The sequence below is a fragment of the Bombyx mori genome, chromosome 27 (assembly GCF_030269925.1).
Source record: "Bombyx mori chromosome 27, ASM3026992v2".
NCBI lineage: Eukaryota > Metazoa > Arthropoda > Insecta > Lepidoptera > Bombycidae > Bombyx > Bombyx mori.
In genome coordinates, this window is record NC_085133.1 from 8834404 (window position 1) to 8859612 (window position 25209).

Here is a 25209-nt window from a genome sequence, read left to right on the forward strand (position 1 = left end):
TGGGCGTAGCTGGAATAGCCTCTTAGGCTACCAGTGAAGAGATGGGGTGAAAAAAATGCACTAAACAGAACATCCAAAGATAATGAAGACCCTAAGACAAGCTTATCTGCTCCATCCGACTCAATAAACTCATTATCATGCCCGATAAACAACGCAGCTGTGGAACAAAACACAGCATCATAGGTTATCACAACAAAACATTAACGTGACGCGTAACTTACAAGAAAAATTTATATTTATCAATACTTGTTTTTTGTCAATACGAGAAACGCATCGATAATTTTTTTATGACATTTTCAAGGGGAATTCCTATTCCGAAATTTTTAAAATAGGTTTTTTTTTATTGGAGTCATATCGCACCGCTATCTAGCGAACGAAAAAGCGACACTACAAAGAAACAAACATAGGATTTAGCCTGCGAGAGCGCGGCTTTTTGGCGGGAACGCGAGGAGTGAAGTTGTGTGATTTGTTTTATTTTGTCTATTTAGTGTTTCTTCGGGCTTAAATAACTGTAATAACGGTGGTTTATTAAATTAGTATCTGTGAAATTGCACAAATGTGGGAAAATGAGACAAAGTCGGTGAACGTAACTTCTCGAGTTCCTTCAAAAATTCACTGAAAAAATTTCAATAAATGATCACCATTTTACTGAGATTATATTTCATCCCATATCATCTTATCTCGTTTCATTTAATTTCATGCCAATTTATTAAGTTTCCTTCGTTTTTTATTATTCATAAACTGTCAATAAATAAAACGGCGAATTATAAAAATCTTATTACTTGACGCTGGCTAATGCACAAACCGTGCCGGAGCCAAAATCTAAAGAAAAAGAAGAAGCCTGCGAGAAAATGAGATAGATTACTTCTGATCTAACTTCTACGGTACAGATTACAATTAAAACTTGCACTGAAGATACTTATTAAAACAGTCGAATTCAACTTTTTGTAATCTTCTCTTTCACCCCTTCCAAAAGCAGAAAGGTTTCTTTTTTCTGTCTGTAGTCAAATTGAGAATAGGTCAATATTGTTTATTTTTAATATTACTAGTATTTGTCTATAGCGTAGTCTTGGCGAAATCTGTAACAATAGAACCATAATAATGTTGAAACTTATAATTGCAATAAATTACAGTCGAATTTCGACTAATGCGGGACCACTAGTAGTGTTATAATTCTTTATTCTGTGTGTATGTATATTAGTGAAATCCTCCTAAATGGCTGGACCGATTGTGATGTAATTTCATGTTATTCGTGGTGGATTCGAGAATGATTTAATTCACAATTCGATCCACTACAAAATATTTTATAATAAAAGGATGAAATTTTCGAATTTAAGACGTGAATACAGAAAGTCTGTCGGGTCTGCTAAAACAACAGACAGACAAATATACAAAAATTCATTTTTCTCCTACTTACGCCGAAAGTTCGGTTTTCCTCTCGCTGTACAGGGAAGAAAGTGTAACTTTTTCTCCTTGGGTACAAGTGCGCATGCGCGTTAGTGTCTACGTCTGCTCTCACGCACCTAAAATTCTCCGCCATTGTTGTGCTCGGGTAATTTGCAATATTGTGTTTAGTGTAAAAGTGAAATAAAAAAGGCAATAAAATTTAATAGTGAAGTATTAAACAAAGATGAGTTCATCAGACAGTAGTAGTAGTTTATTTAAAAATTAAAAAACAGTTAAAAGTGGTTTTTTTATGAGCCCCTACCCCCGCCAGGGCTTCGCCCCTGGACCCCGGCTCGGTACTCCACGAACTTTCGGCCTGGTAGGAGAAAAAATAGAATGTTCACCGCGGGAAAAAGTTGGACATTTCCTCCCAAGCGTTTGCCAATTTTACACGCGGGAGGAAATGTCCAACTTTTCTTCCGCGGTGCACAATGTAGGTACTATTGCTGAACGAAAATCTTCCTAAGTGTAGAATGTTCCTAATTCTCGAACTAATTGGTTTATGAGCATAAGTGCATAATGCCGGCAATATGTGTAGTTTGGTATGACATATTTGCTATATATAGTGCCATCGTCTGGGAAACCAGGGAATATGTCTGGAGGAATGTCACTCGCGATGCCACTCAAATCTGAAGGTTGATTTACACGGTCTGCCTGTTTGAACAGTGGTTGTTTCGATACGCTAATAAAAACGTAACCTACAACATCAGATATTGGAAATTATAATATGTAATATACTTCAGACGTTAGAAATTAATATAAATAAATAATAAATAAATATTTACTAACAATCACGCCACGTTAACTGGTCCCGTGATAAGTTCGTAAAGAACTTGTGTTACAAGTACCAGATAACGGAAATAAATGTAAGATTTTTATTATACACATACATATATTTAATATACATCCATAAATCTGGAAAAGACATTTATCATACAAATATCTTCCCTTGGCGGGATTCGAACCCGCGACCCCCTTGTGTAGTGACCATGTCACTTACCACTACACCAGACGGCCGTTAATACTTCGAATACAACTGTGGTTTGATCAAAATTTTATATTTGAAAAGTTTCTCGAGTTTTATTTTTATTTTTATTAATATCATTATTTCCATGTCTACGAATAGTTTACCGCAAAATTAGGTTCAACTAAGTAAGTCTACAACTCGCGAAGAAACTACCAAAACTCATAATTACCATTTTTGTTGGCTTCGTTTTTTTGTCATACTAGCTGAGTCCCGCGATGTTACCCGCGGTTATTGTCGTACCGCGGGTGACGCCGCGGGCCGAAGCTAATCTAAAAAAAGTAGCTACTCCTTATATCATCAGCTGCCTATCAGTGAAAGTCCCGTCAAAACCGGTCCAGCCTTTCCAGAGATTAGCCGGAACAAACAGACAGACAGACAAACAGAAAAAATTAATAAATAAATATTTTGATATATGCATTGTGTATACATACTTACGCATTTAGTAAAAAGTGGTTATTTTATTATTACAAACAGACACTCCAATTTTATATAATTGTATATATATGTGCGAGCGAACTCATTGCCTACCTTGTCTAAAGTAAACCTTGAGACGTGAGGTCAGTCTCAATTGCACAAAATACCAACTATCACAAATAACTAACTACTACTAACTAAAAAACTATCTTCAAATAATTTTTTGGATGTTATTTATAAATGTTACAACAACAATATCCCATTTGTGTTTTTATTTTATTGCCCTTGTAGGCGAACGAGCACATGGCTCACCTGATGGCGAGTAGCTACCGCCGATCATGGACATCAGCAATACTAGGAGCACAATCAAACCGTTGCCTGCTGCTTGTACTTTCTAGCGCAAAAGTCTTTGTCCAGGCGTGAAGTACCAGTTCTCCCAACTCGCCTCCCAACATTTTCAATGTCAACTTGGCTTTGTCCTCCCAATGACTCCGATATTGGACATCGAAATGTCGACCCCAAGAATCCCAATACTCGTGGAAGGCTGCAGAGATACTCCTCGCAATAAAGGCCCCGCCACAAAAGGGTGCATTAAAACAGTATCATGTTGTCAAACGAAATAATAAAACCAATTGAATAGAACAAGGATGATAATTATTTCAGGTGGTTTGACCTTTTCTTTTACGAAAACTGAAATCAATAAAAAATTGTTTATTGTTTTTTTTTTTACAATCAAAACACGAATCACACAGCCAAAACCCGTAATTACGGAATAGGCTTTTGATGCTAGATTATATTTGATTAGAAACTTTTCGTAAATTTGGTGGGGTGTATTCTGAGGGCGGACAAGTCATTCGACCCCTTTCGGCCGCGACCCAACCCTGTATTCCGGATTGTACTATGAACATAACTTCGACCTCATATCTCAAGGCAGTACTCATACTGTAATGATTATGGACTCCGTTAGTTACTTTTGTTTTTATTGCCCGTATAGGCAGACTAGACTTGTGAGTCCGCACGGGTACGTACCACCGCCCCGCCTATTTCTGCCGTGAAGCAGTAATGCGTTTCGGTTTGAAGGGTGGGGCAGCCGTTGTAAGTATACTGAGACCTTAGAACTTATATCTCATAGTGGGTGGCGCATTTACGTTGTAGATGTCTATGGGCTCTAGTAACCACCTAGCACCAGGTGGGCTGTGAGCTCGTCCACCCATCTAAGCAATATCGGCTATCCTCATCCACTTCTTACCTGCTACCGTTCGAAAGTCACCGCACCAGCTAGCCAGGGGGAGGATTTTCTACACACACGTTAGGGTGAAGCTGAAATAGCCTCCCAAGGCTATCAGCATAGGCACGGAAAAAAAAGAGACAATCACACTATCTAACACACCTAGTACATTGAATATTAATAATTCGAATAAGCTTCGCTCTCTTTTATAGTGAAACTGCGATATTGAATTACTGAAAATATCTGAGCACTATCTGTAGAAGTTCTTATTTCGTTTATAGCCCGCAGTGTACAACGCATAGGTCGATGCCCTTCGCGTCATAAAAACCGACACGCGCGACACATGAATTGAATGTGTTACATTACGTGCCACGCTTTAAGTATTATTTTTTTGTCGTTAAATAATTCAAAACGAAAGACAAACTTTAAATAAATATTTACTAACAGTCACGCCACGTTAACTGGTCCCGTGATAAGTTCGTAAAGTAGGTACTTGTGTTACAGGTACCAGATAACGGAAATAAATGTAAGATTTTTATTATACACATACATATATTTAATATACATCCATAACCCTGGAAAAGACATTTATATTTATCATACAAATATCTTCCCTTGGCGGGATTCGAACCCGCGACCCCCTAGTGTAGTGACCATGTCACTTACCACTACACCAGACGGCCGTTATTTAGACGTTAATGACAATAATTAGAACTCGTACATATGTATAATGATAATTAAAACTGATCTGTGGGTATTTTTAATTTTAAGCAATTAGTGTTTCCAATTACTATCAAACTAGAAACTATAGGAGCAGATTCAAATATAAGTCGTTCAAAACATTATTCAAACATAATACGTCAACATCCTAGAACCTCGTTTACTATTCAAGAGAGAGCTTAACAGTGAAGTGTAATTTAAGCTCTTTTTTACACTTAAACGCGAGTAACATCATAACGATAATATTATCATTTTGCGGTTTCATTCGCGCTTGTTTGTGAATGTTTTTATTTTTTTGTGGTTACGTGTTCCGTGTAGTTCGTAAGCCATATGATGATATGCGTACATCGTAGACGTTAAAAGCGGATATCGCCACACACCTTGAGACAAATGGGCTCACTAAACTTCCCGTCAATTCTTCTCAGTGGGTCGCGATCCGATCCGGTGGTAAATTCAGCGAAACACTACTATTGCTAGGGCCTGTATTAGGGATTCTCTCAGGTTAATGTTAAAACTAGACTCTCGAACATTGGAGTTCTTTGGACACATTGCGCGAAAGGAGGGTCATAACTTTGAGCAACTGATGGTGACGGGCAAGATAGAGGGCAAACGTCCCAGAGGACGCAGTCCCACGAGATGTTCGGACCAAATTCGGCCTTGTCTGGACATCAAGTTCTACGATGCCCTCCACGAGGCCAAAGATCGCAGCAGATGGAGAACAGTCGTACAAGAGAGATTGATGCAGCGAGGGAATCACGACCCTGAGTAATGAGGAGGAGGAGCCCCGTCAGCTCACCGACCACTACGTGAGTTGTTAAACCAGCCCCTTAAACTACCGGTAGGAAGGGAAAAAAGGCATGACGTCATAGTCTCAACCGTATAATAGTAGAGCTGAAGTGTAGTACATGTAAGGGCTCTTAATAAATCCTAGTAATATTCATTTATTTATTTATTGCGTGAATGGACGAACGTTCTCACAGCCCGGTGTAAAGCGTTTGCTGTCGTCCATAGACATCCCAAAATCAAAGTCAAAGTCTTGATAAGCTCACTGGTCTTAGTCAATATCAGTGTTAAATATGTTGGTTTTCGGGATATCGTTATATTAGTCTCTCTATAATCCCCATCATCATGAGCCCCACAGTCAGTCACTGCTGGACATAGGCCTTTCCCAATTCAAACCACTTGGCCCGATCATCGGCTATACTCATCCACTTCTTACCGGCTACCGTTCGAAGGTCATCGCACCAACTAGCCCGGGGGCGTCCCGCGTTACCTTTTCTATATCTGATTTAATAAATTCTATATCTGAATCACATTACGTCTAATATTTGATTTTAGAAATTTTATTTGTCTTTCGTGACGCGGTAATGTTCGGAAGAGACGCCGTTTTAAGACATTCAATCAACCGTCCATGTTTTTGATTAATAATTTGAAGCTAGCTAGTGTAGTCCAATAACGCGGGGGCTCGGCCGCGGTAATAAGCACGAATTGCATTTTTATTGGTTTATCAGTCGCATGTGGATAATATGGGAACAGTTTACTTATGTTTTATTGCGCGGCAGTTGAAGTCCTATTAAACTCGGCGTTATTCGACGTATTGCGGTTATTAATGTTTTATTCGGCATACGCGAGTCGAGGTGATGCAAACTTTATCGGAATCTATTTAAGGTTTAATATCGCAAGTGCCGTTTTCATTTACAAACGATGCTTTCAATACTTTAGTTTTTTATGGGCTTTTTTTTAAGTTTCTCTTATGACGCTGTGACCGTTTTTGTGTTACGACCTTACGAGTAGACACTACTGCTTCGGCACTCTTAGCGGCAAACGTAAGGGCGCTGTTCCAACTCCATACAAATTTGAGTTAACTTTTACGCGATCGAGAACGTTAAAAAGCTCGCACTGAGCACACGGGTTAGAGTTTTGAGACAGCCGTGGTGGTAGGACATTTTGTGAGTCCGCGCGGGTAGGTACCACCACCCTGCCTATTTCTGCCGTGAAGCAGTAATGCGTTTCGGTTTGAAGGGTGGGGCAACCGTTGTAACTATACAGAGATCTTAGAACTTATATCTCAAGGTGGGTGGCGCATTTACGTTGTAGATGTCCATGGGCTCCAGTAACCACTTAACACCAGGTGGGCTGTGAGCTCGTCCACCTATCTAAGCAATAAAATAAAAAAGTCATTTTAGTTATGTCGACAATTCGCGAAACTCGAAGTAAAATACTATAACATAATAAATTATGTAAATCGTAATAAATTTTGTAATAAATTAATTATAGAACCGGTTTTAACGTTAATAATATACAGTTTTTGTTATTAGAGACGCCTATTTTCCTGCTATAGATATTATTAAAACCCATTAGGTCATAAGCAATTAATTATGTATATAAAAAGGTGGGCCGCGAACTCAGATTTTGGTCCGCTTACTGTTTGAGAGACTGTCCACGTATAACGTTGTTATTATTATTGTTGACATCAGCGGGTGTGAGTATATGTGTAATTACTCATTGTTACTCATTGAAGTTGATAATAACAGGGTCAGAGCAAAGAATCAATGCACGCATTTAAGTCCCTTGCTCGTGTAGATGAATTTATATTACAGAAGTAATTTCAGTGGTAATGGTCTAAAGGATAAGACGTCCGGTGCATTCGTATCGAGCGATGCACCGGTGTTCGAATCCCGCAGGCGGGTACCAATTTTTCTAATGAAATACGTACTTAATAAATGTTCACGATTGACTTCCACAGTGAAGGAATAGCATCGTGTAATAAAAATCAAACCCGCAAAATTATCATAGTGATGGTAGGACGTCTTTTGAGTCCGCACGGATAAGTACCAGCACCCTGCCTATTTCTGCCGTGAAGCAGTAATGCGTATCGGTTTGAAGGGTGGTGCAGCCGTTGTACTGAGACCTTAGAACTCATATCTCAAGGCCTTACGTTTTAGATGTAGCATTTACGTTGTAGATTTCTATGGGCTCCGGTGACCACTATCAGATGGGCCGTGAGCTCGTCCATCCATCTAAGCAATAAATAAATATAAACTTAACTGAACACCTTTCTTATTAATCCTTGCCCGATATAGAGACTCAAGAAGCATATTAAAAAAAATGTTTACATCATCCATGATAATTAACGTAACGAGAGTAATATATCCGTATATGTAAGCGTCTTATCAGCGGGAGACTGTCTGGCCCCTTTAAACACATAAATCACAGATAAAAAAGATAAACAACAACTATTCTTTAACTTAGATATCATTTTTTTTATTTTTTTTTATTGCTTAGATGTGTGGACGAGCTCACAGCCCACCTGGTGTTAAGTGGTTACTGGAGCCCATAGACATCTACAACGTAAATGCGCCACACACCTTGAGATATAGTTCTAAGGTCTCAGTATAGTCACAACGGCTGCCCCACCCTTCAAACCGAAACGCATTACTGCTTCACGGCAGAAATAAGCGGGGCGACAAAATAATGTGTGTTTTTTTATCGAAGACATAACGATTGATTAACTTCACGTCCTAATTTATTTAAACTTATTTATTTAAGCTTTAAGCTCATTGGTTACATCGAATAATCCGTCGTTTAGTTTTGAAGAGCCATTACAAATTACGATAACAATTTCCGGAAGACGCTAACGAAATTTAATGTTCAAAACGCTTTAGTGTTACTAATAATAGTCAAACGAATAAATTGGCTAACTACGATGCTACAGTAATTAGCTAATTAGATAAAAAACCACTTCTTGGAAACGTTGCGTTAGACCAGACGAGTCAGTGACGTCTGGTCTTCAACGCACAAAGCGAAGGCACAGCCCGAAAATTCTCATTTAAATCATGAATCACGTCGCTTTAGTCAGAGCAAACTTCATATATATAGAGCGAACGAAACACCCGTATTGATCATTCTAACATTGTCCACCAAACAGACAACATGTACCGATTCGTTTTCTTGTTCGTTCTTAACGCGGCGGCGAGCGCGGCGCCGGCGCCCAACGACATCCAATGTCCTTGCGAATTAGCCGTCAAGGACCGCGAAAATTTATGGGGCTTCCTGAAGAAGATCTCCCTCGACGTTCCTGATGAAGACAAAGAATTCTATTCAGCTCTGCCCGGGCAGTTGTCGCCGACGCTGGACTGTGACTGCGAGGAGTACAACAGAAAGAAGCGGAAGGTCGTCGAAGTCCCAGAGGTCATTGATGACGAGATCAACCAGACAGGCGCGGAGGAGACCAGAGAAAAGAAATCGTTGTATTTCATTAACCACGGTGTCGGTAGCTGCCCAGAAAACACGGTTGCTATCCACGGCTTGTGCGTTGAGAGAATTGAGGAACTCGACTATTAATTAGGTACAATAATTATTGTTCTATGGCCTAATGGAAAAAATTGCCGAAGTACTTGAAGAGGCTAAGGAAGGTTCAGTGAATTATTACAGGACTTTTCAGATCTCAATAGATCGTCACAAATTAGCGTTTTAACTCGTGTTTTGTGTCATTATATCAGATTCTTATCGTAAATGGTTTCCCGAAGTAACAGTGTTTTTTTTTACGAACTTTTTATGGAAACTGTAATCTGTTTTTACTTATAAGTAATTAGTAAGGTTTTAAGCTAGTCTTAATTTTTTAGTTGATTTTGTTTTTAAAAAAAATATGTCATCTGAAATTAGATTATTTCGTTGTAATATTTGTTTATGATATCCGAGCTTTAATTACAGTGATTAATGTGAATAAAATAACTTAAAAGTATAAATTTTATTTTTCATTTATTTTCTGATACTTTCTTACATCTGTCATTCAATCATCTAACTGTCTTCATAGCTGTCCGGTGCATCGCTAGATACGAATGCACCGGATATCTTATCCTTTAGGCCATGACGACTTACTTAAGCTATTTTTTACTTAGAACAATTTTTATTGACTTTTAGTGGAGCAATTAGATTTTAAATGAACTTTTAAGTAATGTGATGTGAGACGAGAGACTGACTAGAGTACTATTCTAATTATCTAATTAACGTTATGAAAGATACAGATATTTAAAGTAAACAATAACAACGGGAACATTTCTGGAGAGAGATTGTTTTTGCGCCGTATAATTATCGCCAGCTCCATTCACGTTTTTATCGAATTTTCTTACGATCATCGTGTAGGTATAGGTATATTTACCAATTGTTTGCGCAAAATAATTACACGCATAAGATCCAATATATTATGTATATAATTCTAACTTTTCAAATTACGAATTTCGAACGGTAAATGATTGTAACGGATGCGTGCACGATTATTTTTAGGTTAAAACATATCTAAATACTAATATTTTAAAGTAAAATTTAATTTAATAACAATTATGATAGCCAATCGAATATTCCCATGATGCTTACACATCGCGAGCGAACGACTGACATCACGCAGTCAACCAGAGCTGATTCGGAAAAACCAATGTTAGTTTCACAGCATCAGGCAAGTTTCAGTCGGTTGCTACTCATTGTTTTTTTTTGTTTTTTTTCTCCTACCTATGCTGATAGCCTTGAGAGGCTATATCAGCTTCACCCTAACGTGTAGGTGAGCTCACGGGGCTCAAACTGGAGTGTTGCTAACACTGGCCCTAGCAAGAGCAGTGCTTCGCAGAATCGACCACCGGATCGGAAACGCGACCCACTGAGAAGATCCGGCGATAAACTCTACTTGTAGTGCATTGCATAGCGCGAACATTCACCTTTAAGATCAGTATTTAATATAGAAACTCTTACTCTTAATATAGAACAAGTCTAGAAATCTATGAAAATAAGTTTTTTTTATTGCTTAGATGGATGGACAAGCTCACCTGGTGTTAAGTGGTTACTGGAGCCCATAGACATCTACAACATAAATGCCCGTCCACCTTGAGATATAAGTTTTTAAGGTCTCAGTATTATATTATATTATCTTAGCCGATGTCAAATGAAAAGAAAAATGTACCTAAATATGAATTAAGGTTGTTAATAAAGGCTTCTTTATCTTTATCTTTATAGTTACAGATCTAATAGCGCATCGTTAATACCTCACGATTACTCAGTGCATTCGCAAAAAACCGATATGTAACAATTCGAACAGGAAGGTAAATTCTGTAAGTAGTTTAAAACTAAAGGTTAAACATGATTTATAGAAAAAAAAATGCGTAAATATTATTGTCAAAAAAAAAACGATTTTAAACGGAAAGTATAAACATTTCGTGTGTCTTTAAGCTGAAGCTGGACTGATCGAGCTGATTCTATGTTGTATATCTGTCGCATTGCTGATTACAGAAGAAGGAACACTGGCTGAGCCTCTGCTCGCCCACCTGTCCTGGTGAAACTGGAAAGGTCTCAGGGCCACCAGTAATCCTTCAATCATAAAAAAAAGAAGGAACTATGAAATATAACTTCACTGAATTAAGTGAAAAAATTAAGTCATAGACGTCAGCAATACCAGGGGCATAGCCGATTCGCTGCTTCCTACCGCTGAAAACTCTTCGCAAGCGATCGTCAACTGGGATGTATTGATGGTAGGGCGTTTTGTCCGCACCACCACCACGCTATCTTCTGTTTCGACCCAGTTCCGGTTTTAAGAGTGGGATCTTCGTTTTTTTTTTTTTTTATTGCCATTGTAGGCAGACGAGCATACGGCCCACCTGATGGTGAGTGGTTACCGTCGCCCATGGACTACAGCAATGCCAGGGGCAGAGCCAAGCCGCTGCCTACCGCTTAATACTCTCCACTAGCCTCGTTTGAAGAAGGACATGTCATAGCGCTCGGGAAACACCGTGGAGGGGAGCTCATTCCATAGCCGGATGGTACGTGGCAAAAAAGATCTCTGGAAACGCACTGTGGATGACCGCAGTGGCTCCAGGTAGTACGGATGAACTCTACTCCGATGGCGGGCGGTGCGATGGTAAAAACGAGATGCCGGTATCATCTCGAACAATTCCTCAGAGCACTCCCCATGGAACATACGGTATAAAATACAGAGAGAACCGAAGTCCCTCCGCAGACCCAGAGGTTCCAAACGATCGTGTCTCAATGTATGCAGCGGCATTCTCTTTCTTAGCTCCTGTAACCAGCCAAGACCGGGTGAGGTCACCAGGTCACCCGCAGGTGGGGGTTCATTCAAAATTCAACCATCCCCAAAATAAAATAACGTTACAAACGTACCACCATTTAAATAAAGATAGTTTCCACGAACGCCACCGAACAACCGACCTTGAAATGGACATTACTTAATGAATTAATTACTAATGATAATCATTACGTTCGCTAATAGTTAATTATTGGACAGTATCATTTTTGTTTGTTTGTTTTGTGAATTAGATTTTTGGGGAATTCGATTTTGCGCGAGACACTGCTCTTGCTAAAGCAGACGTTAGTAAACTCTCTCAGGTTGAGCCCCGTGAGCTCGCCTACAAAGTCAGTAGTGGAACCAGAAGTAACTTTCGAGAGCACTGGCAGATACGTAGGAAAACATACGGATTTATTTTCCGCCAAAAAAAAATCGTATATCAGCTTTTTATTTCATACTTTTTTCTTCATTAATTTTAATAATTTTTAATCATTTTATTTTTTATTATTTCATTTTATTCATACATATATAATATTGCAAAAAATTGGGTCTCCAATCATCAGTCAACATCGCAAGATGGAGACTCCCGCGGAAATGCCCTCCATATTTCGCGGTAACCGGTAGATTAGTTGCACGATCGGAAATACCTCATGAGGTACGTTTCAAAGGCTTGGAATCCTAAAAATCATCGCATAAATATCCGTAAGACAATCTCTTGTATGATTATTCAATTATTCAACTTGAACTTGAACATAATGATGATAATTATTGCATTGTCGTTCGATAGATTATCGAACCTAATTCCTCTAATGACATGATTTAATGAGACTAAGTTTTGAGCGGGAAGATAATTTCAACCATACTTTTTTCATAAAAATCTAAGCAAACGATCGCTTGGTCATAATGCCAACGTTTAATAATCATGTAGTTCGTCACTATACTTAAAAACATTTGAATTGTACACATGTGCAATTAATATTATGATACATCTGACGCAAACGTTGAAGGTATGACGCAACGGGAACAATACTGACTCATCCAACGACATCAAAATACGTTGGTAACAGTTAAATTGAAACAATTATGTGCGCGCACCTAATTTATTAGAATTATTCATATTATCAATTAGTATTTGTGTCAATGTTTGTGGTTTTGCGTTGTTCTGTTTACGTCAAGATTAGGTAAGACGTGTTTATTATGCACTTAATATGAGTGGCTTACGTTATGTTATTATAAGTAGTAGTACAAGGGACTTGCCTATTTGGGCCTGCCTATTAAGAATACGAAGACTTCGGGTTCAAGTGATCAAGTAACGTCTATGGGGCCTACCTTTTTTAAATGACTGACTTTAAAAGACATGTCTAAGATTTTGACTTTTTAACTTGTCAAATTATGACAATTTACTTCGAAATTACGTATTAATATTTTTAGAAATATGGTACACATTATCAGTGTTAGATAGCCCATTTATTGAGGAAGACTATAGGATATATAACATCACGCTAAGACCAATACAAACGGAGCACCAATAAGGAATGTTTCAAAATCGGTTTTTTTTTCTTTTCAACGTAAATGAAGTCGCGGGTAAAATTTAGCGTTATGCCAAAGTAACTATTCCACGCGGACGAAGTCGCGGACAAAAGTTAGTCTTAAATAGAATATCCAATTAAAATATTTACTGCTTTGTTTGTTATGTACGTACATATATAGATGCTGTGTGGTGTGATTTGTGTTTTTACTTCTTCATTTTTTAGTTTGTTTTTCAATTTATAACCATAGACTACAGATTACAACACGTATTTCAATGACTGTCCTATTCTGTGCAGATGAATTCATCCACCAACTAATACAAAGCGGGCTCTGAATTCTCTCGCGCAGATCAATAAAAATAAACGTCTCAAAAAGCAAAAAGCTTAATTCGAAGATGTTATTCCAATGCTTGTCAGATCAGACGAGCGTCTCGTAATCCTTGTATGTAATAATTGATGAAGAGCCGCGGAAGCTAGGAGAGAAACAGAGAAGGATAGAAAGCTCTTTATTGCATACTAGCTGACCCGGCAGACTTCGTAGTGCCTCAATCGATAAATAAAAGACCTAAACTTCTGTATAAAATAAACTTAAAACAAACAACGTCAACGGAAAAACAAAATTGTTATTTTTATTTAAATTGGAGCATTTTCATATTTATCTACCTTTTAAACCTTCTCTGGACTTCCACAAATAATTCAAGACCAAAATTAGCCAAATCGGTCCAGCCGTTCTCGAGTTTTAGCGAGACTAACGAACAGCAATTCATTTTTATATATATAGAGAGATAAAGAAACGTATACAAGAATGTACTCTTTTAAAGTCGTCGTGGCCTAAACGATAAGACGCTCGGTGTACGCGGATCTAGCGATGCGACTGTGCCAGTATTCGAATCCTGCAAGCAGGTATAATTTTTTATATTTTTAATAATCGAATTTGTTTAAAGATATGATATCCACAAACGATTTTCCTTTAAACAAATAACGTCACGTAAGAAAATCAGACACGCAAAATTTCTAAATATGCCGTCTAATTAAGACATCGACCTCATGTCTCAAGTTTAGAGGTTTGCGTTCACGTTGCCCACGACTTGTGGTGACCTGTGCAGTGGGCTCGCCCACTCATTTATACAATTCTACCGTACGTGTGCCACTGAACTCCTCTTAAACGGTTGGACCGATAATTTTTTTTTTATATGCCTTTGGGTGGTGCCCTGGATGGTTTAAATTCAGAAATTTATTTACGTTAAGTGGCTAGATCGACTTGAATGAATTTTTGTGTATCCATTCACAGGATAACGTCTGTCGGGTCCGCTGGTTTAATATAATACTTGTAATTTCACATTGAAAGCCACCGCAGTACAACGTGCTCGTAATGCTAACATCCGCCTTCAATGAAGAACATCGCTCGTCGTGGCTGCGTGGTTGGAAGCGACGTGGTTGAATGCGAGCAGTGATGATGAGACGCAACCCTGTCCATCGCCAGCCACGACTACTTCGCCAAGATTATTCGACAAGGAAGAATACCACATCACCTTTTAATGTAAGGCACGGTTTCCTCTTCTGACTAGTCATTGTAAATACCCATTACACAAAATTATATAACGCTTATGAAACGACAGAACAGTCATGTGTTTTATGTGTGTAAAAAAACCACAAAATTTCCTTATATCACCCGTATAATGATGATAACATTCCAAGATGCAATTTAATGCGAACACGATGTAATATTGCGACATGATTTTTTAAATTTAATTATAAACACTTTACGGTTTTCGGATGAAAGATTTTTGGTGATTTGGATGGACAGATCGTTGTGGCGAGGCTTGTGGGACGCTTGTGTCGAGTAGTGGTCGTATATGGGCTGAAAGGTAGAAGAAGATAGACTTTCACCCACAACTAATTAATCACTTGATTGTTTTTTTTTCCAATGTATGGCGTGTGTGTGTATACTTATTAACACAGCGAAAATTACGGTAATTAACAGCGTTACATCGATAAATATAAATTTGCCAAGCTAATAAAAGCGTGTTAAAAAATTTACAGTTCATGTCAAAAAAAAATACCAATCTAACATGGCTTCGCTTTTACGGAAAACGCGGGAAAACCACAACATCGTAAACGCGTTTAAAAAAAAAAAACAACGCGATCGGCCTAATTCTTTTTTTAAATAACAAATCCATTTATCGGATCGGCGAGAAGCGAAAAAAAAAACCTTTTCTAAATTGCGAAATTGATAGTCTCGGGTAATCCCGTACGGCCTTGCCGCCAACTGGTTTTACCGTCAGCGGTCTTCGGCGACGTCACAACTTAGGACACGCGCTAAACTGGTTCTTCCGATGATTAGAATCGAAACACGTTGTGCGCGCCATTTTAGTTTTAATAGTCTATGTGTGTTTACATTAACAGTTTCGAATTAATTTAAACAAACAAAAGAAATTTTTGCTTATACTTTATGTGTTTAATTCGTAATTTTTGGTATATGATTCTCATATATATACTTCAGTTTTGGGAGTTAATAATAATTAATTTATAACATAGTGATTAGTGAGTGATCCGAGAATTGGCTCAAGTTTATACAGCCTATACTTAGATTTTCTAATAAATAATCACTTAGATTTCCAACTTTCCCGAAATTCGTGGGAATATTTAGTCATTGATTCGATTAACATAAGGTTGTTTTCAATCAGAAATTATAATAACACGATTATAACGTTATTTGGCACCTATTTTCACACGGCCCATAGACACGAAAAATGTAGCATATGGTTTAATTCACACTTTGTGGTAGAACGGCTGCACCAATACAAAGCGTAACGTAACGTAGAATTGTTACGCGGCAGATGTGGCACTACGTACGTGTAGGGTCGGAGGTAAGGTCTAAATTGGGTAAATACACGAAGTTACCTACGGACGGATAGTAATGCACTGTTAGTAGCAAGATACGGACGAGCCAAAAAGACTTATTTTAAAAGCAATAAAAAAAGCAAGATCTTCTGCATGGAAAATTATGTAATTAAACCTATTTTAACCTCGTGCGTTTACATTATTATTTATCATTAAATTATTTCTGACATTTCGAATACCTCCCAATTTTCGTGGTCGCGAACGACTACATATAAATAATAAATGCGAGACTAAGCCGCATGTGTAGTTTTGATTACGTCGTCGACTCGTTAAAATCAAAGAAAATACTAGAAAAATCATTATTTATAAAGCGAAAAGTTCATTGACCTAATGTATTTATAATCAAGTGTAAGTCAGCGGTCCAGGGTAGTCTAGATTCTAAGAACTAGATACAGACCGGCGAGGTCATGACCTAGGCCTCGCGGATGCCGCTTCACTAGACCATAACCGGAAATCGGAAATTCCGTATTATACGCATGTTTACATTTCAAACTTAGAATGTTGTTTATTTCATACGCGTATTATTTCATACGTATTTTCTTTCATAGGCGTACGTACTATCTGTCGAAAATTACATACTAATATTCGAATCCAAAAATCGATTTCTGACTCTTTTTTACAATCCAAAGTTTCAAATTAAGAACAATTTTTAAACTTGCATACGTGTTTTTAATAAGCGCATCCATTGATGCATATGAAATAATTAAAATACACAAAAAGAATAATAGAATACAGAAAAAAAAAGTACTTGTTTTTGTTAATTGTTGTGTTAAAAGAATGTGCTCGAAATGCGGAAGGCGTCTTATCTTAAAGATTAAAAGCTTAACTTTATCTACAACATGTAGTATTCCGAATTACCGTCATCACGAGCCGCGACTCGCCGCCACCTCTATTAAATTATTGATCCTATGGTAATGCCTTCATTGCCAGCAATGCTTTCCGAGTCAACGGGTTATAGCTTCTAGATCACAAGCAATCAAAGTATTGTGACCTAAAAATAGAAAATTTGAAGTCATCGTGGCCTAAAGGATAAGACGTCCGGTGCATTCGTATCGAGCGATGCACCGGTGTTCGAATCCCGCGGGCGGGTACCAATTTTTCTAATGAAATACGTACTTAACAAATGTTCACGACTGACTTCCACGGTGAAGGAATAACATCGTGTAATAAAAAGTCAAACCCGCAAAATTATAATTTGCGTAATCACTGGTGGTAGGACCTCTTGTGAGTCCGCACGGGTGGGTACCACCGCCCTGCCTATTTCTGCCGTGAAGCAGTAATGCGTTTCGGTTTGAAGGGTGGGGTAGCCGTTGTAACTATACTGAGACCTTAGAACTTATATTCAAGATGGGTGGCGCATTTACGTTGTAGATATCTATGAGCTCCAGTAACCACTTAACACCAGGTGAGTTGTGAGCTCGTCCACCCATCTAAGAAATAAAAAATAAAAATAAAATTGAATTAAAAATAGGGTTAGAAAAAATTATTTTATTGTAAAAAAAGCGTGGGGTGCTTTTCAGGATATTATCAAAATAACCCTTCTACTCATATCTGTTCATAAAATATTTATAACTACTGATACCATGCATTTTTAGTTGGATTTTCTATAAAAGCGTATTTTGTTAGTTTTTTTTAAACTATTATTTATTTTTCATTTTTTAGTTGAGTTTAAATTTTTTCTATATTTTTTATTATTATTTTTTTATTATAGAATTTTCATCGGTCCTTAATAAGTACACTGAATTTCTAGTTAATCCGACGTATTGAAGGGGGTCAAAATCATGTTCAAAGATTCCGTTACAAACATACATACGTCTGAAACTAATAAAAGCGTTTTAAAATAGACCGAGAGATCTTCCACCGAGCGGGTAATATTAGTAAAACAGGCCCAAATGGTATCGTTCGGAACTTGTTAGTATCTGTTATCTTAAAAATGTCTTTAATGCGATTCGAACTTTTGTGTATCTTCTTTTCTATGATAACTACATCAGGATATTGCGTCACCAACAAAGATATAATGGTCTTTTAGGCTTTTTCTGTCGCGTAACAGTTCCGGATTGAATTCACTTCGACCTCATGTTTAAAAATGGACCTCGAGTTGTAATGTCTGATGGGATCCCGTACCGCTTAACACCAGACGGCCCGTGAACTCGTTCATCGATCTACACAATAAGCATAACTCGGTCGTGATCCGCTGTGACATCAGCTATTACTGGTGGTAGGACGTCTTGCGAGTCCACACGGGTGGGTAACAACCACCCCGCCTATTTCTGGCGTGAAGCAATGCATTTCGGATTGAAAGGTGGGACAGCCGTTGTAACTATACTGAAACCTTAGAACGCGTGGTGGGTGGCGGCATTTTCGTTGTAGATGTTTATGGGCTCCGGTAATCCCTTAACACCAAGTGGGCTGTGAGCTCGTCTATCCATCTATGCAATAAATAAATAAAAGCATCTTAAGCAAAATAATCTTAAGATCTGTCGTTGAGTTTTATCTAGCTGCTCTTAAATTTCGAAAAATCCAAAAGTGTTTTTTTTTTTTTTTGCTTGTATGAGTGGACGAGCTCACAGCCCACCTGATGTTAAATGGTTACTGGAGCCCATAGACATCTACAACGTAAATGCGCCACCCACCTTGAGATATAAGTTCTAAGGTCTCATGTTTTAGTTACAACGGCTACCCCACCCTTCAAACCGAAACGCATTATTGCTTTACGGCAGAAATAGGCAAGGCGGTGGAACCCACCCGCGCGGACTCACAAGAGGTCCTACCACCAGGTCTTAGCATTAGTCTCTGGATACTGTTGACGGTCTCAATGATAGAGTTACTAGTGCGATTTAAAAAAAAAACCTGTAAACAAGGTCAACGCTCCGACACAATGCATTCGATTAGCATATTATCAGATCACAGTCAATGTCTAGACGATACATTTGTAGTTTTTAAATGCAATCACTTCTCGGAAATTGGGAAAAAAGGAATGGACTTATCAAGCGACTGCCATAATATACCCCATATTTATACCCCAAAATATAATATTACTACTTGTTTATTTTATTTTGTCCCTTAATGCGCTAAACTTAAGGGTCAATGCGATAGTTCTCCATCCGAAGACTTGTTCGGGGTTAAATATTTACATTGCATGAATGACATTATTTGTCGCCTACGTCTCTTTAGAATTGAATGAATTCAACAACTACACAATTGAAACTTAGACTTGCCGGACCTCACTGCAGTGCAGAGGGGCCTCCGGTAGCCCGTTAACGCTGGATAAGCGGTAAGTTGATTCATGTTTCTTTACAATAAACAAAAAAGTGTACAGTACCTACCCAACTGTACTGTAACCATAAAAGTATAAACAAATGAACGTTTCTTCCGTCTCTCCGGCAGCTTTGAACATTTTTTGGGACAAACGTCAACCTGTCTTGAGGCAACAACAAAATTGCGAGCACATAATCTCGATCAATTCTAGCTGTTTTTTATAGCTTAGATGAGTGGACGAGCTCATCGCCCACCTGGTTTTAAATGGTTACCAGAGCCCATAGACATCTACAACGTAAATGCCGCCACCCACCTTGAGACACGAGTTCTAAAGTCTCAGTTTTAACAGTACAACGGCTTCTCCACCATTCAAACTGAAACACAATCCTGGTTCATGGTACAAATAGGCAGTGGGGTGGTACCTAACCGTGCCGACTCACAAGACGTCCTACCACCAGTAAAGCTGCTGACGACTAATAACCTAAATTCCCCTTTAACTTATCTGTTGCGAAAATGTCTCCTCATTTACAATTATTATCACCTCCGTAAATTGTTCCTGACCTTTATCCTCGTACTTGAGACAGTGAGGTCTATTCTAAGCTCTTATGTCCTAACGTCGTAATGTGGGCAGACAGCCAACGAAGTGGACCGACGACCTGGTCAAACTGGCTGGTAGGAACTGGATGCGGAAGGCAAGAGACCGAAGAGAATGAGGTGCATAGACCTACACTCAGCATTGCGTGCATACGGGTTGAAGAAGAGAAGCTCTCATGGGTTGATAGTACCTGCTACTCCTGCTACTGCTGCTAAACATTTTAAATATTTCAAATCGTATTACTTATTTTGATTGCAACAAAACTGGAAATCGATTCTTAATGTTAACACCTATACGAAGTGCCCTAGGACAAAATTCAACAATAGTCAAGGTTTCATCATCATCAGCCCACAGTCGTCCACTGCTGGATATGGACGGCTACCAATCCACACAACTGAGCCCGGTCTTCGACTCTCCTCATCCACTTCTTGCCGGCAACCGTTCGGAGCTCATCACACCACCTAGGCAGAGGGCGTCTCACGTTACGTTTTCTCCACTACAAGTCTCCACTCGAGAACCCGTCTGCTCCAGCGATCGTCAATTCTCCGGCATATATGGCCAGCCCACAGCCACTTCAGCTTGCTGACTCTTTGACTATGTCGATGACTCTAGTTCTCTGTCGAATAACCTCATTCCTGATTTCATTCTTCAGAGAAACTCCAAGCATGGCTCTTTCCATGACCACCTTGAGCTGATGGACCAATCGAACTGTGAGGGTCCAGGTTTACCTATTTTTTTATTATCTCAAAAAAAATGAAAATGATATTATACCCTCAACTCAGCAAATAAAACATGATTCAAATCTGATCAGGAGTTTTTAATTTTGTGTTAAATACACAATGTACTATTTGAACGATGACGTCACCGTTCACGTGCGCCAAACAAACTGCATACCCACATTCGTTTTGAGTGAAAGAGAGAAAGCGTTTCCTCCCTAATTTCGAATTTTCGAATGCTTTTATTTAGTTTACTTGATGGCGCACGACTAACATAGCTTCTTAACCCTTGTTAAATGTTACTACTTTTTTTTTTCTTTCAATATTAACGTTTCATATCCCGCTTAAATCAAGTCGAAAGAGGGTCCTTAATATTTTTTTTATTGCCCTTGTAGGCAGACGAACATACGGCCCACCAGTAGGTCAGTGGTCACCGTCGCTCATGGGCATCAGTAATGCCGGGGGCACAGCCAAGCGGCCTATCGCTGGAACCTACCTACCGCTACCATCGCACCCATGAAATATCTTGCTTGCTATAAACATTCGACTAAAACAGTTGCGCCAACCCTGTTACATTTTAGCACGCACTCAATACCGGATTATAGGGTTCCGTAGTGGAATAACAAAAAGGAAAACTTATAGCCACAACTTCTTTGTCTGTCCGTACATAAATATATGTCGATCATTTAACTTGCAAGTAAATCGTGCTAATACCAATGAACAGCTGTATAATCTCATAAATAGAAAAAATAAAACACTCAGGGATGTCAATTCTACACGTGTAACTGAAGTCTGGAAATTTAGACTGCCATGTCACATAAATAGAGCTGAAAATAAGAATGTAACGATAATTCAAGATATGCTTACGTCAATAAAAGTAAAATACAATTTTAAAAAAAATATATATATATATATATATCAATCCTGAATGGAATTCCTGAAGGAACTTTTCGGTGTGCACACACACAAACAAACACACTCGGTCTATTTATTTTGTTATCATATACGAGCAGACTAGATCACGGCTCATCTGATTCTAAATGAGTACATTAAGATATCCAAATGGGAATGGCGTCCTCCTTCAATCAATTAAATAGATAACTGAGAGTAATTGACCAGTAGTGGACTGGGCTTGGTTATAACCAGCTTACTGGTGGTAGGACCTCTTGTGAGTCCGCGCGGGTAGGTACCACCGCCCTGCCTATTTCTGCCCTGAAGCAGTAATGCGTTTCGGTCTGAAGGGTAGGGCAGCCGTTGTAAATATACTGAGATCTTAGGATTTATATCTCAAGGTGGGTGGCGCATCTACGTTGTAGATGTCTATGGGCTCCAGTAACCACTTAACACCAGGTGGGCTGTGAGCTCATCCACCCAACTAAGCAATAAAAATAAATAAATAAATCTTAAAGTTATACAATAAAACGAATATAATATTTTGAATTGCACACTCAATTGTGCTAATATAAATAAATAAATAAAATTGATACTTGAAAATTCAACCCCTCAGAACACTTAATTAACAATTATTTTCGCTTTATCATCGAAATTAATTCGTGAAGACGGTGAGAATGAGGACGACAGACGCTAATGTTTAATGAACCAAACCTTGGTACGAGTGTCGTGCGAACTCACACGGAATCATACCGGCCTTTGCTTTTCTTTTCACGAATTCAAATTCGTGATTTCTTATTAAAAAGTTTTCATCATATCAATCATACCAAAACACTAATATTAAACATGGCCGAACGTTTCTCGCTGTCCGATTCAGAACTCACCCAGCGTAGCACAAAACGAAAATAATTAATTACGCACGCTTAACCTAAAGTTAGAACTAATAGAAACCTTTGAAGGAAACGCGAGTGGCGCGATTTTCAAATCGAGGACGGATAAGGTCGTCTATAAGTGCCGTGCGCTACAAACCGCGGCCTTCGGCGGGCATTCGACACACGTCATCGCTGCCTGTCCGGTCGCTCCCCCAATAAATGAAATTTAACAGAATGAGGGAAAAAAAAATCAATACGAACACTAGTCACCGGGTATCGGCCACTATCGCAGCCCCTCTAATTTACTGCCAGCGATAAAAACAATCGTACGCCTGTGTGCGCGCCTACACACACGCACGCACACACGCCGACAACTATCATATTAAACCTCTACAATATTCATGCGACATTATGAAAGCCCTTATGTAACGTACCTAAGTCATCAATAATTCGAGCGGATTGATTCAAGCCACAATACTCACGGATAGAGCAGACGTCAAATGTTCTGAAAGTTGAGCATCCTAATTCTCCGACACGACGAGGTCGACGAACCCGGCGGACACGCTGACAAACACACAGTCCGCCATGTTGTAATTTAAACGTCAATTTTAAAATTCGAATCCGCCAACTGTCAAACTCGTGCGTCAGTAAACTTGGTGACAAACTTAAACCTCGCCCGCGTTACTTCCGAAACATATATCCGGTAGCCGAATTTTTATTTATTACTTTTAAGGTTTAAAATGTTTATGTTGTAATTACGCCTATCTATAAACACTTTGTTGTATAAAACGGTATAAAAATATTAAAATTATGAACCGTGGAAAACTTGTAAATGAAAACGAAATATAAATATATATTAATAATAATAAAAACGTTCAAGCGGCTCAGTGTTCGAGCGCCTACTGACTTAAAATTTTTGGGTATAAAAACATGCTACAATAGCCTCCCGAGGGAACGAGCAGTCTTGATACTTTCACCGGGAAAACTGAATGATACGAGGAAAATCAGTGAGAAACTAGTCAGAGATTCGTGAAGGAATTTGATCTTTATGTAATCCTATTACGTTACAATTTCTTAATACATAATATGTATAACATAACAACTGTGTGTTATTGAAATTTTTATTAAATTGTTGGTTCACTGAATAATAATTCCACTGAACGACATGTTTTTCACAATTTTCTTGTTGTTGTTATATATTTATATATGTATTATGTTATTTGTTTTTATTTATAAAATTATCTGTTCATTATGATGGGAAAAAAATTTGACCTAAGACCTTAGTTTTAAAGATAAAAAAATATGAAGTTATTTTTTCAAATTTGATCTGTGTAGAGTAAGACAGTGGGCGCTACATGCAAAATAAATGTTAAATTATTTAAATAATTATATTATTCCTTTTACTACTTCTTCTAAATGAAAATTAATAATTTATAATTGTTTATCGTGCGTGCGAAAGTGATACAAAATGGTGGTCACGATCCTCAGCAATGAGGAATACGATGCAAGGAGGAGGACGTATCCAAAACAAAATAATAGTACAGTAATTCTTAATTGTAAAATGATAGTTGGATGTTTTTACTCTTCTAAAACTTAATTCACACGATACGTACATAGTTGCAAAATAATGTAGTATTTTTTTATCTAGTATCAAATGTTCAATTACATTAAGTGTCGAAAATGATCTTTGCCTAACACTTAAATGTTAAAGAACAAAACAAAAATTACAGAATCGATCCGTCTAAAATGCTGAAAACGTGTCTCACATTAATGAGTAAAATAATTTTAGCAATATGTATATATAAAGAGAAACAAAAAAAATTCACAGATGATAGTGAAAGTGTTCAAGTATCAAGAGCTCGCGGTCGTCGTGTAGGGGAGCGTGTGTGCGTGTGCGAGGGGCGCGCGGAGGTGAGGCGAGGCGGTGGGGGACGCGGACGGGCGGCGGGTGAAATTTTTCGTTTTTCGCCCACTTTTCCGTCCCGCTCTAGTTTTTCCTCTCCCTCATTTTTTCTTCGCCCGCTTTCTTCTTCCTAGTGCCCCACCACATGTGTGCCGGGTATAGTACAATTGAAAAATACAGAAGCGACCTACTTCGTTTCCGGTTTCGATATTATTATTATTATTTTAATAATCTTATGTCTATTCGTGTGTATAAATGGATTTTAATTATCGAAAGAATCTACAAACGAATAAATAATGTATGAAGTCAACTTTCGCCGTCAGCTTACAAAACTATTTATTAAATAAATCTAAAGATAAAAGCAAAGAATATAATATATACACAGCACTGCACATAAAACATTATAGAATTTACAAAATAAACGTTTTTCGTGCTTACATCACAAGGAAAAATATTTTACTAAAGCATTCGTATGTAGAAACATTAGACCAAACGTAAAGTTTAGACATCTAAAAACTAATATTTCAATCATTATTATTTAAAACATATAAATTTTAAAAATTCGAATATTATAATTTAAAAAAAATTAAATTTTAACAATTAAATTTATGACGGTAAAAACTGACGCTAAGCCCAA

The 25209-nt window shown here is 38.1% G+C and overlaps 1 protein-coding gene and 1 long non-coding RNA gene across 5 annotated transcripts in view; one reads left to right on the forward strand and one right to left on the reverse strand.

Moving 5' to 3' along the window:
- Positions 1–23557, reverse strand: part of LOC101741209 (uncharacterized) — a 74039-nt gene extending 50482 nt beyond the window's left edge. The window contains exon 1 of the mRNA XM_038020933.2: positions 23152–23557. The gene's annotated coding sequence lies outside the window, so the exon portion shown is untranslated. The remainder of the gene's footprint in view (positions 1–23151) is intronic.
- LOC110386521 (uncharacterized) lies at positions 428–20997 on the forward strand. Of its 4 annotated transcripts, none has more exons than XR_009976901.1 (5): positions 428–511; positions 14215–14336; positions 14782–14973; positions 19550–19611; positions 20227–20997. It is a non-coding gene; the product is annotated as an uncharacterized LOC110386521 (long non-coding RNA). The 4 variants fall into 4 exon arrangements; XR_009976900.1 differs by lacking the exon at positions 428–511 and adding an exon at positions 13128–13546 and having other exon boundaries at positions 14725–14973; positions 20538–20997; XR_005246390.2 differs by lacking the exon at positions 428–511 and adding an exon at positions 13128–13546.
- Positions 23558–25209: the final 1652 nt, after the last annotated feature.